Raw genomic sequence first — 12,618 nt, forward strand, 5'->3', positions numbered from 1 at the left:
CCTGGTTGTTTTGCTGCTCTGACTCTTACTTCCTCTAGTTCCTGCTTCACTTCCTGCAGCTTTTTATTCAGCTTCATCTTCTTCCATTCTCTACTTCTCCGTTGATCCATGCAACTGGCTATCGGGATAGTGTTGCTTTTAAAGCACGCTGTCTTTCAGCTTTCTGCGCTGCCTCCCAATATTTCGATTCCTCTGGTATCAGACACAATATTTGCTCACTGCAGTGGCTGACCCAACTGACCACCTAATATTGAGATATTTTCTCTTGCACTTGCTCTTGTATGCCCTTGTGAAAGCAATTTGGATTCTTTGAAGGACTTCATTGTGGTTCAGATTCGTTGTTTTGGTTTTACTACTTGTCCTTTCTTTCTAAAGCATTGCTGTACCTCAGCATCAACTTAGGAATGGGCTATGTTTGTTTGGGCTTGGAATCTTCCTATCATCTCTACCATCTCAGCTCATCTGCTGCTGAATTCCTTGTTCTGCTTTTGTTACCTCTACATATGACAGTACCACTGTGTTCGCTGCTGTTCCATATTCTACTCTCTTGAAACTTGACGTCATCCACATCTCTGTTATTGGTGTCATTACTCAGCAAATTCCATTCCCTATTGCCTCTATGCTCACAACCTTGCTTTGGCTCCTGATCAAGCAATGTCATAACTCCATAATTCTCACTCTTTGTTTTCAAAGGTCTGACTCCTCTCGTGTCACCGTAATCCTCTCCAGAACAAGAGAAATGCACAGACCATTTTGCATTTGGTCACTGCAAATGATTAAATTTTGGTCCAGGTTAATATCGAGTTTGTCTCTTGCGGATAGGACCGTGAACGTTGGAAGTGTTACGTAATATTCTTCCCAGTGCTAATGGTAATGTTCTCTGTATAATTTTTATTTTAAGGTGTCTACTATTTGCCCCTCTTGTTTAAAGAACTTTTTTTATATTAGCCTACTTGGGGAAGAAAATGTAATCTTGATTCTCCCTATGAGTCCATGCAAAGGACATCTTAACTCTTGCAAAATTTTTGGTTTGACATGGTTTTCAGCATGCTTTGTTTATTTAGGTAAGTTTGAATGTATTTTTAGTAACTCTACGGTTTAAGAGGAAGAAGTACTGCTAGTTCAAAATATCCACCAGAGCTGGTCCCATTAGTGCAGTTTGGTGTGTATTTGTCATCTGATCAAATAGTGGAGTGCAGCCAGCAGTGGGGAAAAGAACTGCACGTACGCATTTTGAATTTGTCATCTAAATCTTATTTTACGGAGAGCAGACAGCATTCTTAGAATAAAATAAAATTGAAGCACGACTTAGTTTTTGTTAACTGTACAATGTGGTGTTAATAGGATGCAGTCTGAATATGCTGGGGTTTTTGTTATGAATTACTTTGTGATTCTACTGTCTTAATACTACAGCTGCAGTGTCAGTGCAAAGTGGTTTTGCTTCTCACTGCAGTTAATGGAAATGCAGTTTGATCCTTGCATTCAAACCTAACCCAACAGCAGTATGAAGAGGTGTCTTGTACTCCACCCTACATGTAGCATACTTCCAAGTTCAACATTGATCCAGTGTGGTTTTGGCTTCGTACTGATGGCAGACTTGTGAATTAGTTTGTTTAATATCAAACGTCACAGTTAATTAATGGAAATAAATAGCAACTCTGCCCTATGAATTTTAGAAAAGGGCTTCTGTGCATGAATGTTAAGTACGCCATTTCATTGGGTAAACTTTCCCCAGAAATTGCCCCCTCTTAATCACACACCGTGCTGGTAGAAATGCTCTAGCACATTTATGGTGAAATAGGAGGCTATTTGATTCTTTACATTTCTTGTCTGAGCGTACTGAATCTGCAGAATTCTTTACTACAGAGGTCTGTCAAGTCTGTCGTTAGATGTATTCAAAGCTGAGAGATTATATAGGAATCCAAGATTATAGGGAAAAGGCAGGAAAACTGATTTGAGGGTTATCAGATCAGCCATGATCTCATTGAATGACTGAAGACTCTGTGGCCTGAATAACATACTTCTGCTATGTCTTCTGTTTTTGTGGTCCTTAGCCACCTTGGTATGCCAGCTGTCTCAGTGAGATTTTAATGCAGTACTTTCTTGTTGAACATTTTTTTGGATTGTTTCTTTAATCATTTTCCATGAGTTGCATTTTGGCTGTCAATTAACAACCCAGCAACCCTCAGCCAGCTGTCTCCTCGTATTTATGAAATTGGATTTATATAAGTTTAAGATTCTTTCTTTTTACTGTGATTGTTATTTTTGAACTTATTGTGGAAGTAAATTGTATTATGATCACTCTTTCCCAGTGGAAATTTTCCTACAACATTACTAATTAACCCTACCTCTTTGGGTCATTTAGACCTTGCAATTCTCTTGCCAAAGACCAGCGGAGGTAAGACCATTACGTATTTATACAGCTGAATTTGATCCAGAATCTAAAGGCTTGTTGGGAAGACAAAGTGGAGTAGATGACCCAATCAAATCAGCTGTGATCTTTATAAAATATTGAGTCAAATGACCTGCTCTTCCTAACTTGTTTCTTTGTTTAGAGCACTATATATGAATATCCATATTACAGAATACTAGATCTAAATGGTTTTACCCTTAGTTGGTTGTACAACATGTTGCTGTAGGAAATGTACAACAGCGTTCATGAATTCTTCTTTCGGATCATCTTTACCAATTTGTTTGGCTGAGTCCATATAAAGATTGGAATCTCCCATGATGAGTGTTGCAGGCTTTATTAAATTCTCCATCAAGTTGGACAACCTAAACTTTTAAACTAGTCCCTGTGATGTTTTCTGATACTTGCTGTTCTTAATCTCCACTCATATTGACTCTATTTCCTGACTTCCTGAACCAAAAATGTAGGAATCAGTGACGTGTAGAACCAGGAGTGTTCTGTTGAGTTTGAGGAGTTAGATCCCAAGGTTTGAAAATATAACCACAAGACTAACCTGTACCTAATTGAGGTAATACTACAATGTAGTGCTTTGAATAAAGACAAGCAGATTGGCACAGAGGAAGGACAGAGTTTAATCATAATTGAACCTTCTGAATTTGAATTATTGATGCACATTCAAAGATTGATATTTTAAAAGTATAAAATGAAAGGCTATTTATCTGAATATGCAAAGCATTCATAACAGATGAACTGGCCGTGCAGTTAGGATACATGAATTTGGAATTGTTGTTCTACCGACATATTGGGAATAAATATGTCAAGCTATTTACTATGTGAAATGACAGGATAGAAAAGGAGTAGTAGTAACCCAGTTGACAAAGGATGACATAATGAGAGCAGCAAGAATCTTGGTTCAGGAGGCCAGGAAGTAGTATGGATGGAGTTCGGGAAGATAAAGATCAGAAAATGCTGTTAGTTATATGCATAGGGTGTCTAACAACAATTGTATTGCTGGACAGTGCATAAAGCATGAATAATTGAAGTCTGTAGCGATGGCAATGTAATAGTCATGAGGAGATTTTAATCTTCATTAAAAATGAACAAATGAGCATGAAGAAACTCTCGAGTTTCGTAAAACAATATGAAATAGAGCCAACTGGGTACAAAGCTATTTTGGATCTAATGTAATATAGCAGGTATAATTAGTAATTCAAATGTAAAATATTCTTTGGCAGGAGAAAAAGATCATCGGAAAGGTCATCGAATTGAAACATTAACTTTATTTCCCTGTTTCAACATCTGATGCGTGACATGCTAAGTATTTTCAGCATATTTTGTGTTTGTGAAAATTCTGAAGGGACTTGAAAGGATGAACTCGAAGAGTTATCTGGCTAATAAATCTAGAATGTGGGCAGAGACAAATGATTAGGACTGAGGGGGAAAAGTGTTGTCTTCGGTGAGCATTGTACATCTTTAATTCTCTACCCTAGATAGTTGTACGTACTCCATTGTTGAGTCAGTTGAGGCTGGTTTAGATAGATTTTTAACCTGTCAAGTAATTGGCAGATATGGGAAGTAGGCGCTGAAGTGGATGTGAAGCTAAAGATTTTATGAATCAGCAGCTGACTTACCTCTACATGATGTGCTGCTCCTACTTCTTTTGTTCTTACCTCATGCTTTTCTCCATTTGAATTTATTTGCAATTACTTGGCCATTTGCGAGTTTTATCAATCTTGCATTTTGTCATGCTCTCTCATTACTTTCCTGCATTCCCAATTTGCTGTATGCAAATTGTTGTAGACTGAAATATTCCATGTGTTTAGTGCCTCTATCAGAATGTTGCAGGTTTACAGTACTTATTGCAAAGTTAACAAGTATGTTTGTTGAATGAGATAGTAGGAGCTGCCGATGCTGGAGTCTGAGATAACAAGGTGTGGAGCTGGATGAACACAGCAGGCCTGGCAGCATCAGAAGAGCAGGAAAGCTGACATTTCGGGTTTGGACCCTTCTTCAGAAATGCAGGGTATTTGATCTTTAGGAAGGACAAGAAAAATGGAATAAGAGGTAGGATAGCCTTGTTACTGGCAAAATATCTGCAGTAGCGAGAGAATATTGGCATAGGAAATCTTGATGTGGAATCAGTCTAGGTGGAGCTAAGAAGCAACAGAGGTCGAAAATACTGGTAGTAGTTATCTACAGGTCTCCAAATAGTTGTGGTGAGGTAGGGAATGACATTGAACAGGAAATTAGAGATGCATGCAAGGGTGATTTTAAATTGTATAGAGTTTGGGAAAACCAGATTAAATAGAATAATGTGGCAGATGTATACCTGGATTCTGTACAAGATTTTAAGGCAAGTACGTTGAGAACCAACTCGAGTGTTAGATTATTCTAGATTTGGTTTTCTGCACTGGGAAGGGATTAATTAATTAATTAATGCTGTTGTGAGAGGTTCTTTAGTCAAATGTGACCATGATACAACTTTTCATTTGAGATGCAAAACTAGAACCTTAACGTTTTCGAGAAGATTTGTAGCTTGGGCTGTGGATGAGTTTGTAAACATGCTCGCCGAGCTGGTGGGTTTGGTTGCGAGTGTTTTGTCACCCTGCAAGGTAACATCGTTTGCGTGCCTCCGGTGAAGCGTCTGTGTTCTGTCCCGCTTTTTATTTATATGCCTCGGTTTGCTGGGGTGGTTGGTATTACTTATGGTTCTGTTTCTCAGTGATTTGTACACAGAGTCTAATTCAGTGTGTTTGGCATTCCAGTTGGAATACCAGGCTGCCCAGGAATTCCCTGGTGTCTCTCTGTTTGGCTTGTGCGATTATGGCAGTATTGTCCCAGTCGAATTTGTGTCCCTCATTGTTCGTGTGTAGTGAGACAAGTGAGAATTGGTCGCATCTCTTGGTGGCTAGTTGATGTTCATGTATCCATGTTGTCAGTTTTCTTCTGGTTTGGCCAATGTAGTGTTTCTTACAGTCCTTCCATGGTACTTTGTATATTACAGTGGTTTTGATGGTTTTGGGTATGGGATCCTTTACGTTGGTCAGTAGCTGCCATAGGGCGGTTGTCCGTTTGTGGGCTACTCTGGTACCCAGGGGTCTGAGTAGTCTTGTGGTCATCTCTGAAATGTCCTTGATGGGTGGTAAGGTGATTAGTGAACCTGATTGTGTTGTGTCTTCCTGTTGTGGTCTGTCTTGGAGGTAATGGCAGATTGTGTTTTTTGGGTATCCATCCCTTTTAAAGACTCCATATAGGTGCTCCGGTTCTGCTTTGCATAGTTCCAGGTTGCTGCAATGTGTAGTGGCTTGTTTAAATAGTGTCCTAATGCAGCTCCATTTGTGAGCGTTTGGGTTGTTGCTAGTGTAATCGAGTATCTGGTCCATATGTGTGGTCTTTCTGTATATGCTAGTCTGGAGTTGCCTGTTGTTGCATTCTACCATTATGTCCAGGAAGGGTAGTTGGTGGTTGTACTCCTCTTTTGTGAATTTTATCCCAGTAAGGATGTCGTTTGTGTAGTTGAGTTTCCTCTAGTTTTGTATTTAATCACGAAGGTGTCATCTACATATTGGATCCAAAGTTGGATTGTATAGTGGGGAGCGCTGTCCATTCTAACCTTTGCATTACTGCTTCTGCAATTGGTCCTGATATTGGGGATCCCATTGGTGTTCTGTTGCATGTGTACACTGGGGATTACATTGAAACATACGACAGGGCTGGATAGATTAGATGCAGGGATGATGGTTTCTCCTGAACGAAGAGTTGAGAACAAGGGGGCACAGTCTCACGATAGATTGTTTTGGGTTGAGATGAGGAGAAATTTCTTTGAGGGTTGTGAAACTGGAATTCACTGGCACAGAAAGCTGTACAAGGCAATTCACTTAATTATATTTAGGAAAGAAATAGATTTCTAGAAGCTAAAGATGTTGAGGGGTATAGAGGGAAGAGTGAGATTATTGAGTTCAGATGGAGGATCAGCCATGATCTTGTTGAATAGTGGAGTGGGCTCAAAGGGTTTAATTGCCTACTCCTACTCTGATTTTTTTTTTCCCTCTGTTTTTATTTGTGCCACCTCTTGTACAATATTTTTAAAGGTCCAGTATATGAAATTCGGCTGTGTACATGTCGAACTCTTTAGATACTAGGGTATTGTTTGAAATGTAAAAACAAACTTGCGCATGAATTCAAAGTCAACTTTCTAATCGTAAGGATTTAGCCACAGCTAATGTTCCTTATTGTATAGTGCCCTCTGGTGGAAGTGTGCTTATGCAAACACTGCTGAACCTGGAAGGGAAACTATAATTGCTTGCCAAGTATACTCAAGGTTGAATAGCCTTCAATACTTCAAAGGGTCAGGGTTGACACATGAATAACAGTCACATTGGGTGGAATCCTACAAGTTATTTGCAGATTGTTTCCTCACCATTTGAAGAGGATGGTTGAGAAAACATTGTGTTTGGGAGTTGCTGGGAAGAGAATATAAGCTGGAACATATATATTTACTGCATCCAAAAATTTCTGTATTATTTAGTCAACCACATTTGACCTCAAGCTGCAGGAGCTTTTTGTTGGTACTTGCATCAAACTTTTACATTGAGTACTTGGTTATTCTGCACCCTTGAGACCACTACAGAAACTGTTGCTCCTTTTGTTTTTGATTGAAATTTGGAAAATATGCCCTGTTCATTGCAGAAATAGAAATGCAATGTCCTGCATCATCTCCAAATGATTCTCTGTGAATTTGTATTTTGTAATTGCATTTTATATTCATGGAGATTTTGTGTAATTATAAAAAAAAGGATTCCATACTGCTTTAATTGATGATTTGGCCTCAAACTGGGCCGCTTCTGAATTGTTTAATGTTGTTTTTGTTTGCACTTCATGTTTTGTCATTCATAAGGTTAAATCCCAAAAGTCTTCAATACAAACAGTACTTGCACATTAATTATTAATTTGTAGATTTTCTAATTTTTGTGGATCTGGTGACAATATCCTGCTTCTGTTCACCTATCATTTTGAGAATGGTCGGTTGGTTGGTTGGTTGGTTGTTTGTTTGCAATATTGAATGGTAGTGAAAATGGTTTTTACTGTTTGCATGTGAATACTGCAATATGACCAAAGAATAAATCTTCATGATTAGAGTTACTATAGTACAAACTATGGGAAAACAAATGGCAGGTGTGTGTATATGGGGGAGTTGGTGTGTCCAAGATTGAAACTTCTAAGTACGCTGATCATGTTGCGCGAAAGTTAAAAATCATACTTACCTAGTTTTTAACGATATGAAAATCTGACTGATATAGTTTTAATAGTAATAGACATCATAGATCCAAGACTCGTAACTTGGGAGTAGAAGTTGAACAGTGAGCACAACCAAAGACAACGTAGAAGAAAAGGACTGTGTGAGGTGAAAGCTGTAGTTAAGCTTTGGATAAGTGTCAAATTTATCTTTTTTTTTTCAAACATTTAAGTGTACGGTATTTTTAAATGTACTTTAATCAACTGGCACGCTCCTGGTCCTGTAGTTAATAACTTTCCAGATAATCAAGAAGTCCACTTAATGGATGTTTAAAACATGCACAAAATAATAGAAACATAATGCAAGGGTTCTACACGTCTGTCATATTTTAATTACAGCACAAAACACTTAATGCAACTTTGCCTGAAACAAAACTTACTGGCAGAGAGGCGTCTCATTCACACCCTCAACTGATTACTCGGACATTGTGGTAGGTCGCGATATTTGAGGAGAAATTGATATCAACTATTGATATTTCATGTGGTCGTTCAGTTGAACAACAAGTATATTTATATTGAGGTAAATTTTTAAAAAAGTTGAACAGAATAATACAGTAAACTTCGTGATATCTGAAGTACACAATTGTTGCCAGCTTATTGAGGGTGACTGTTAAAACAAGCTTTGCTTTAGCACGCATGTATTATTTATTCAACTCTTATTTCCTGGTTCCCCATTATTATTTCCCTCCCTCATTCTCTAAGGGGCCAAAATTCACTTTGGCTTCTCTCTACCTTTTTGTATGTTTAAACTCTTGCTGTCTGCTTTCATATTATTTGCAAGTTTACCCTGAAAGTTGATCATCTTCTTTTTTATCTGGTCATCTTATTTTTGTTTTCAAAACTCACTATTATGTATATTTTTGCTTTCAATTTAATACTATCCTTCAAATCCCTGTTTCACTTCCCTGACTTATCCTGTTTCTAGAATTCTTCTTCCCCACTGAGATATACTTAAGAACGCACTTCCCCCCCTCCCCTCAAGTCGTCCCTATCCCCCTAATTATTTTCAAGCCCTTTCCACAGCCCTTGTCGTTCAGTTCATTAGGACACCGGTCCTAGTTTTTTGTTTTTTTGTCCTTGGCTTACCCAGCAATAATGAAGGTCGCAGAAACTGTTGGGGAGCAATTAAAGATTAAATCATAGCAGTAAGAAGGCTAGCCATTAGCAGAACAAAAGGTTCTGTTTCCTATTGATCAATATTGCCATTATATTAAAGAAATCAAAATTCACTAGGATGAAGGGCAACCTCAGTTTTTGTTCACTTGAGATATTAGCCTTGTCATACGGTCAGTTGATTTTGAGCATCTGCTCAGTGATGCAAATCAAATGAGAGAATTTGCCTGAAGGCACATAAAAGGATACTTCATTGCATGACCAATCTTCAAGTCTGAAGGAGTTTTTCTACTTTAATCCCATGGTTATTATCGTGCTATGTCAGTTGCTTGGCATGTTAAAATGGATACTGGATATGATTAACCTATGTTGAGACACGTTGCATGATTATTGACTAAGCAATTCTGTAACACTATCAATAATATTTATCTTTATAGTGTACAACTAAAATAGATTTCATATTTTGATATTTAGAAAAGAAACAGAAGGGTTTTTTTTTAGGTGGAACCATTTTGGCTACAAATTATGAACAGTATCATCCTTTGAAATGTCAAAAACATATATAAAGATTTTACCTGAAATGAATTAGGAATTCTGAGGCATTGACATATTTTTCCACATCTAAAACTCTTGGCTGTTGTACTTCAAAAATTTTGCTCATATTCCATGAAACTAATGTCCACAGGAAAGGCATGGAAAGGTTGGCAAATTTATGTTGTGGATTGAAAAAAATTGTAGTCTTAAATTTTTGAAGGGGAAATATAATCTGTATGCTTTCAGAAGGTACAATTTGGATCTGCTTCCACCCTGCCTTAGGCCGTGCCTTTCAAATTGTAACTCATCATGTAAAACAAATTTTCATTTTTATCATGATTCTTTCATTAAATATATTGAATCTGCCCCATCTGCTTGTTGATCCTGTTTCCAGTGGCAGTTTGTTCTTTTTACTTGTTCAAAATTGAGCGATTTTAATCACCACCTTATATGTCCCATCAGTCTTCTGTTCTTCATGGTCAACAAATTCTAAAAGCTAAACGTGGTGCTTTGAACTAGAGATCCTAATCCAGCTGAGATATGGCCAGTGATTCCTGAAGTTTTAGCATAACTTTTTGTTTTTAATATTCTGCTTCTAATTATGAAGCCAAAGTTTGTTTTTTTTTTTAACCAGCCTTATTGACCATTCTTTCCATGTTCAAAGACTTTATGCATAATCCCCGATATTTAAGTTCTTAGATCTGTTTAAAATTCAGAGATTTTTGACCTGTGTTCAAAGAGATTGCTTTTTCAAAGATGGCTCAATAACCTGATATGAGATTAGCTAAAGAATGAAATTGTAACAAGCTGAAAACGAAATATTAGTCTCGAGACACTCACTGCTTGGGTCAGAAAGCAATAGCCCATGGGGCAGAAGTTACTTCTGTTAAAACTCTTACCGCACGTCAGTAGTGTATGTTCCAACAAGAGAAGTTGCTTTTAAAATAAAATCAAAAACAGGAGTGTTGCAGAAACTTAGCTGAAGGTAAGAGAAGGTAGGTAGAAAGAGAAATAGTGTTAATATTTGAAGTCTGTTATGACTCTTCTTCGGTATCAAACATTCTTACAGTTGAAACTTTATTTGATTTTTGTGGTAATGAGTTTTGTAGAGAGGGATCAGGTTTTCAGGTTTTGGTGTTTTGAAAGTTGCAAACTGTTTGTTATACTATATTTAGGGCAGCAGATGTATGGCAACATCGCAAATGAACTGCCAGAGGATGTGGTAGATGCAGGTACAGTTACAACATTTTAAAAGACATTTGTTTAGGTACATGAATCCAGTAGACTTGGAGGGATGTGGGCCGAATGCAGGCAAGTGGGATGAGTTTACTTTGGGAAACCTGGGGTTTGCATGGATGAGTTGGACCGAAGGGTCTGTTTCCATGCTGTATGATTCCGGTGAACACCAATTGACAGAGTAGATCTGTTTATAATAGCAATTCATCACTTCTGTCTCTGCTGACTTAGAATTTTTCTGATCTCCTGAAAACTTGATAAAGTTTGTTAATAGTACATATAACAGTAAGTTTGGCTTGGACATCCAGGGCACCTCAGAAAACATTTCCTCCCGAAAGCAAACATGAAGGCAAATGGTTAAATTATTAAAACAATTCACATAAATTTAACTTGTATTCCCATTTGTATAGACGGAGTGATCTAGTTGAGTTATTTAAAGTGATGAAATGATTTGACAGTTACTTTCTGTCTATCCTATTTCTTACTGTGGGGAGAGTCCAGAATCAGATGGCATAACCTTAAATTTAAGGTTAGGCTATTCAGAGGTGACCTCAAGAAACATTTGTTCATACAATGGGGACTGTGTTCCCTGATGGTGAGCATCCCACGCTGACGACTGACCGTGGCCAAGCATTTGGATTGTGTATGGACTGTGCTTGTGACTGACGATACCATTGACCCCCCCTTCTTGCTTTGACTGGACTGAGGACTAGGCTGCACCCAGTTTCTGACATGGCTATTTGGTTGAATAAACATGCAGTGTTTCCCTATATGCAAAACACCCCTGCAGCAACCTCTCAATGGGAGTTACAGGTGCACTGTGCTATGCAGGTCTGTGCATTGTAAGCAGCCTGCAAGGTATGAGTGTTGCCATAAATGTCACAAGAGGTTGGCCAGTGTCACATGCCATTGTTCTTGGATGAGGGTTGCTGCCCATGGACCATGTCCTGAGATGCTGTTTTTACTGAGCAACGTGGAAGATACCAGCAGTGAGCTGAATTCACCAGGTACTAGCTCTGATTTCCATATCGTGATTTCACAACATCCTAGTTTGTTCAGCATATTTGGTAAGATAAGAAGTTAAATATTAAGGACTGTTACAAAGCATTTAACAAGCTTTGAACCTCCTACATTGGTAACTCACCATTGCCTTATGAGAAATTTGCCTCACCACTTGGCAAAAGCATAAATGTTGGAACAAGTTGTTCCTGACCTCGAGATGGGACTTACCCAGTCTTGCTTTCATTTTTGTCATAAATCCCACCTTCACCCATATTGTCCAGTCTCCTTTAAGGTTCTGCCCTACGTTTCAAAAGTATTTGATTGGCTGTCAAATGCTTCGAGGTACCAGAGATCATGGCAGGTGTGTTAAATAAATGTAAGTTTTTATTTCTTTCTAATGCACCTTTCAAAGCAGGGTTGCTGTTAATTGAATTGGTGTTGAGTTGTGGTTTTTTGTATTCTTACCAATAGCACATTAGCACGTCCACCTTGTATCAGCAATGTCCTTACACCCTCCAGGAGTTGAGGAGCAGAACAGAAGTGGGAGCAGTTCTCTTCTTACAGAAAGGACAAGTTTGTAAAGGAATTTGTTACAGTAATGGATTTAGCAGTTAAGGTTTTTAGGTAGTATGGTAGCAGAGAACTTGAATTGCTGAAAAAAGGCACCATTTGTCAAAGTTTTTCGTCTTGCACTGGTCAGGACATTTGCAAAAAATACTGATATAAACGGAACAAGATTTTATACTGTATGAGATGGCAAGTGGACTTTGGTTAGTGGAGGTGTTGCCGTGGAGAATGTGCCATTTAGATGATGACAGGTGATGTGTTTAGGTGACAGCTGTCAATCTGTTTTGCCCAAAACAAAGCTTGATTTCACCTACTTTGTTTCAGATTAATGGATATGCTGTTTATTTTCTGCCTGTAAGCACAGGGCCCTTTGTGTTAATATGAATGTATTAATATACATTTCAAAATGGTACACAGTGAGCCTGACTGATAATCTTAAAATGATTGTCAGGTTAAAGTCT

At 38.1% G+C, this 12,618-nt stretch overlaps 1 protein-coding gene across 6 annotated transcripts in view; it reads left to right on the plus strand.

Moving 5' to 3' along the window:
- The window catches only part of lrch2 (leucine-rich repeats and calponin homology (CH) domain containing 2), a 112,193-nt gene that overhangs the window by 15,395 nt on the left and 84,180 nt on the right, over nucleotides 1-12,618 (plus strand). Inside the window, exon 1 of one of the 6 annotated variants that reach the window (XM_048605383.1) lies at nucleotides 4,391-4,474. The exons of the other annotated variants lie outside the window; for them this stretch is intronic. The gene's annotated coding sequence lies outside the window, so the exon portion shown is untranslated. Of the gene's footprint in view, nucleotides 1-4,390; nucleotides 4,475-12,618 lie in introns of those variants that run through there. 6 annotated transcript variants of the gene reach the window in all.

This window comes from Rhincodon typus, chromosome 14, assembly GCF_021869965.1.
Source record: "Rhincodon typus isolate 14 chromosome 14, sRhiTyp1.1, whole genome shotgun sequence".
NCBI lineage: Eukaryota > Metazoa > Chordata > Chondrichthyes > Orectolobiformes > Rhincodontidae > Rhincodon > Rhincodon typus.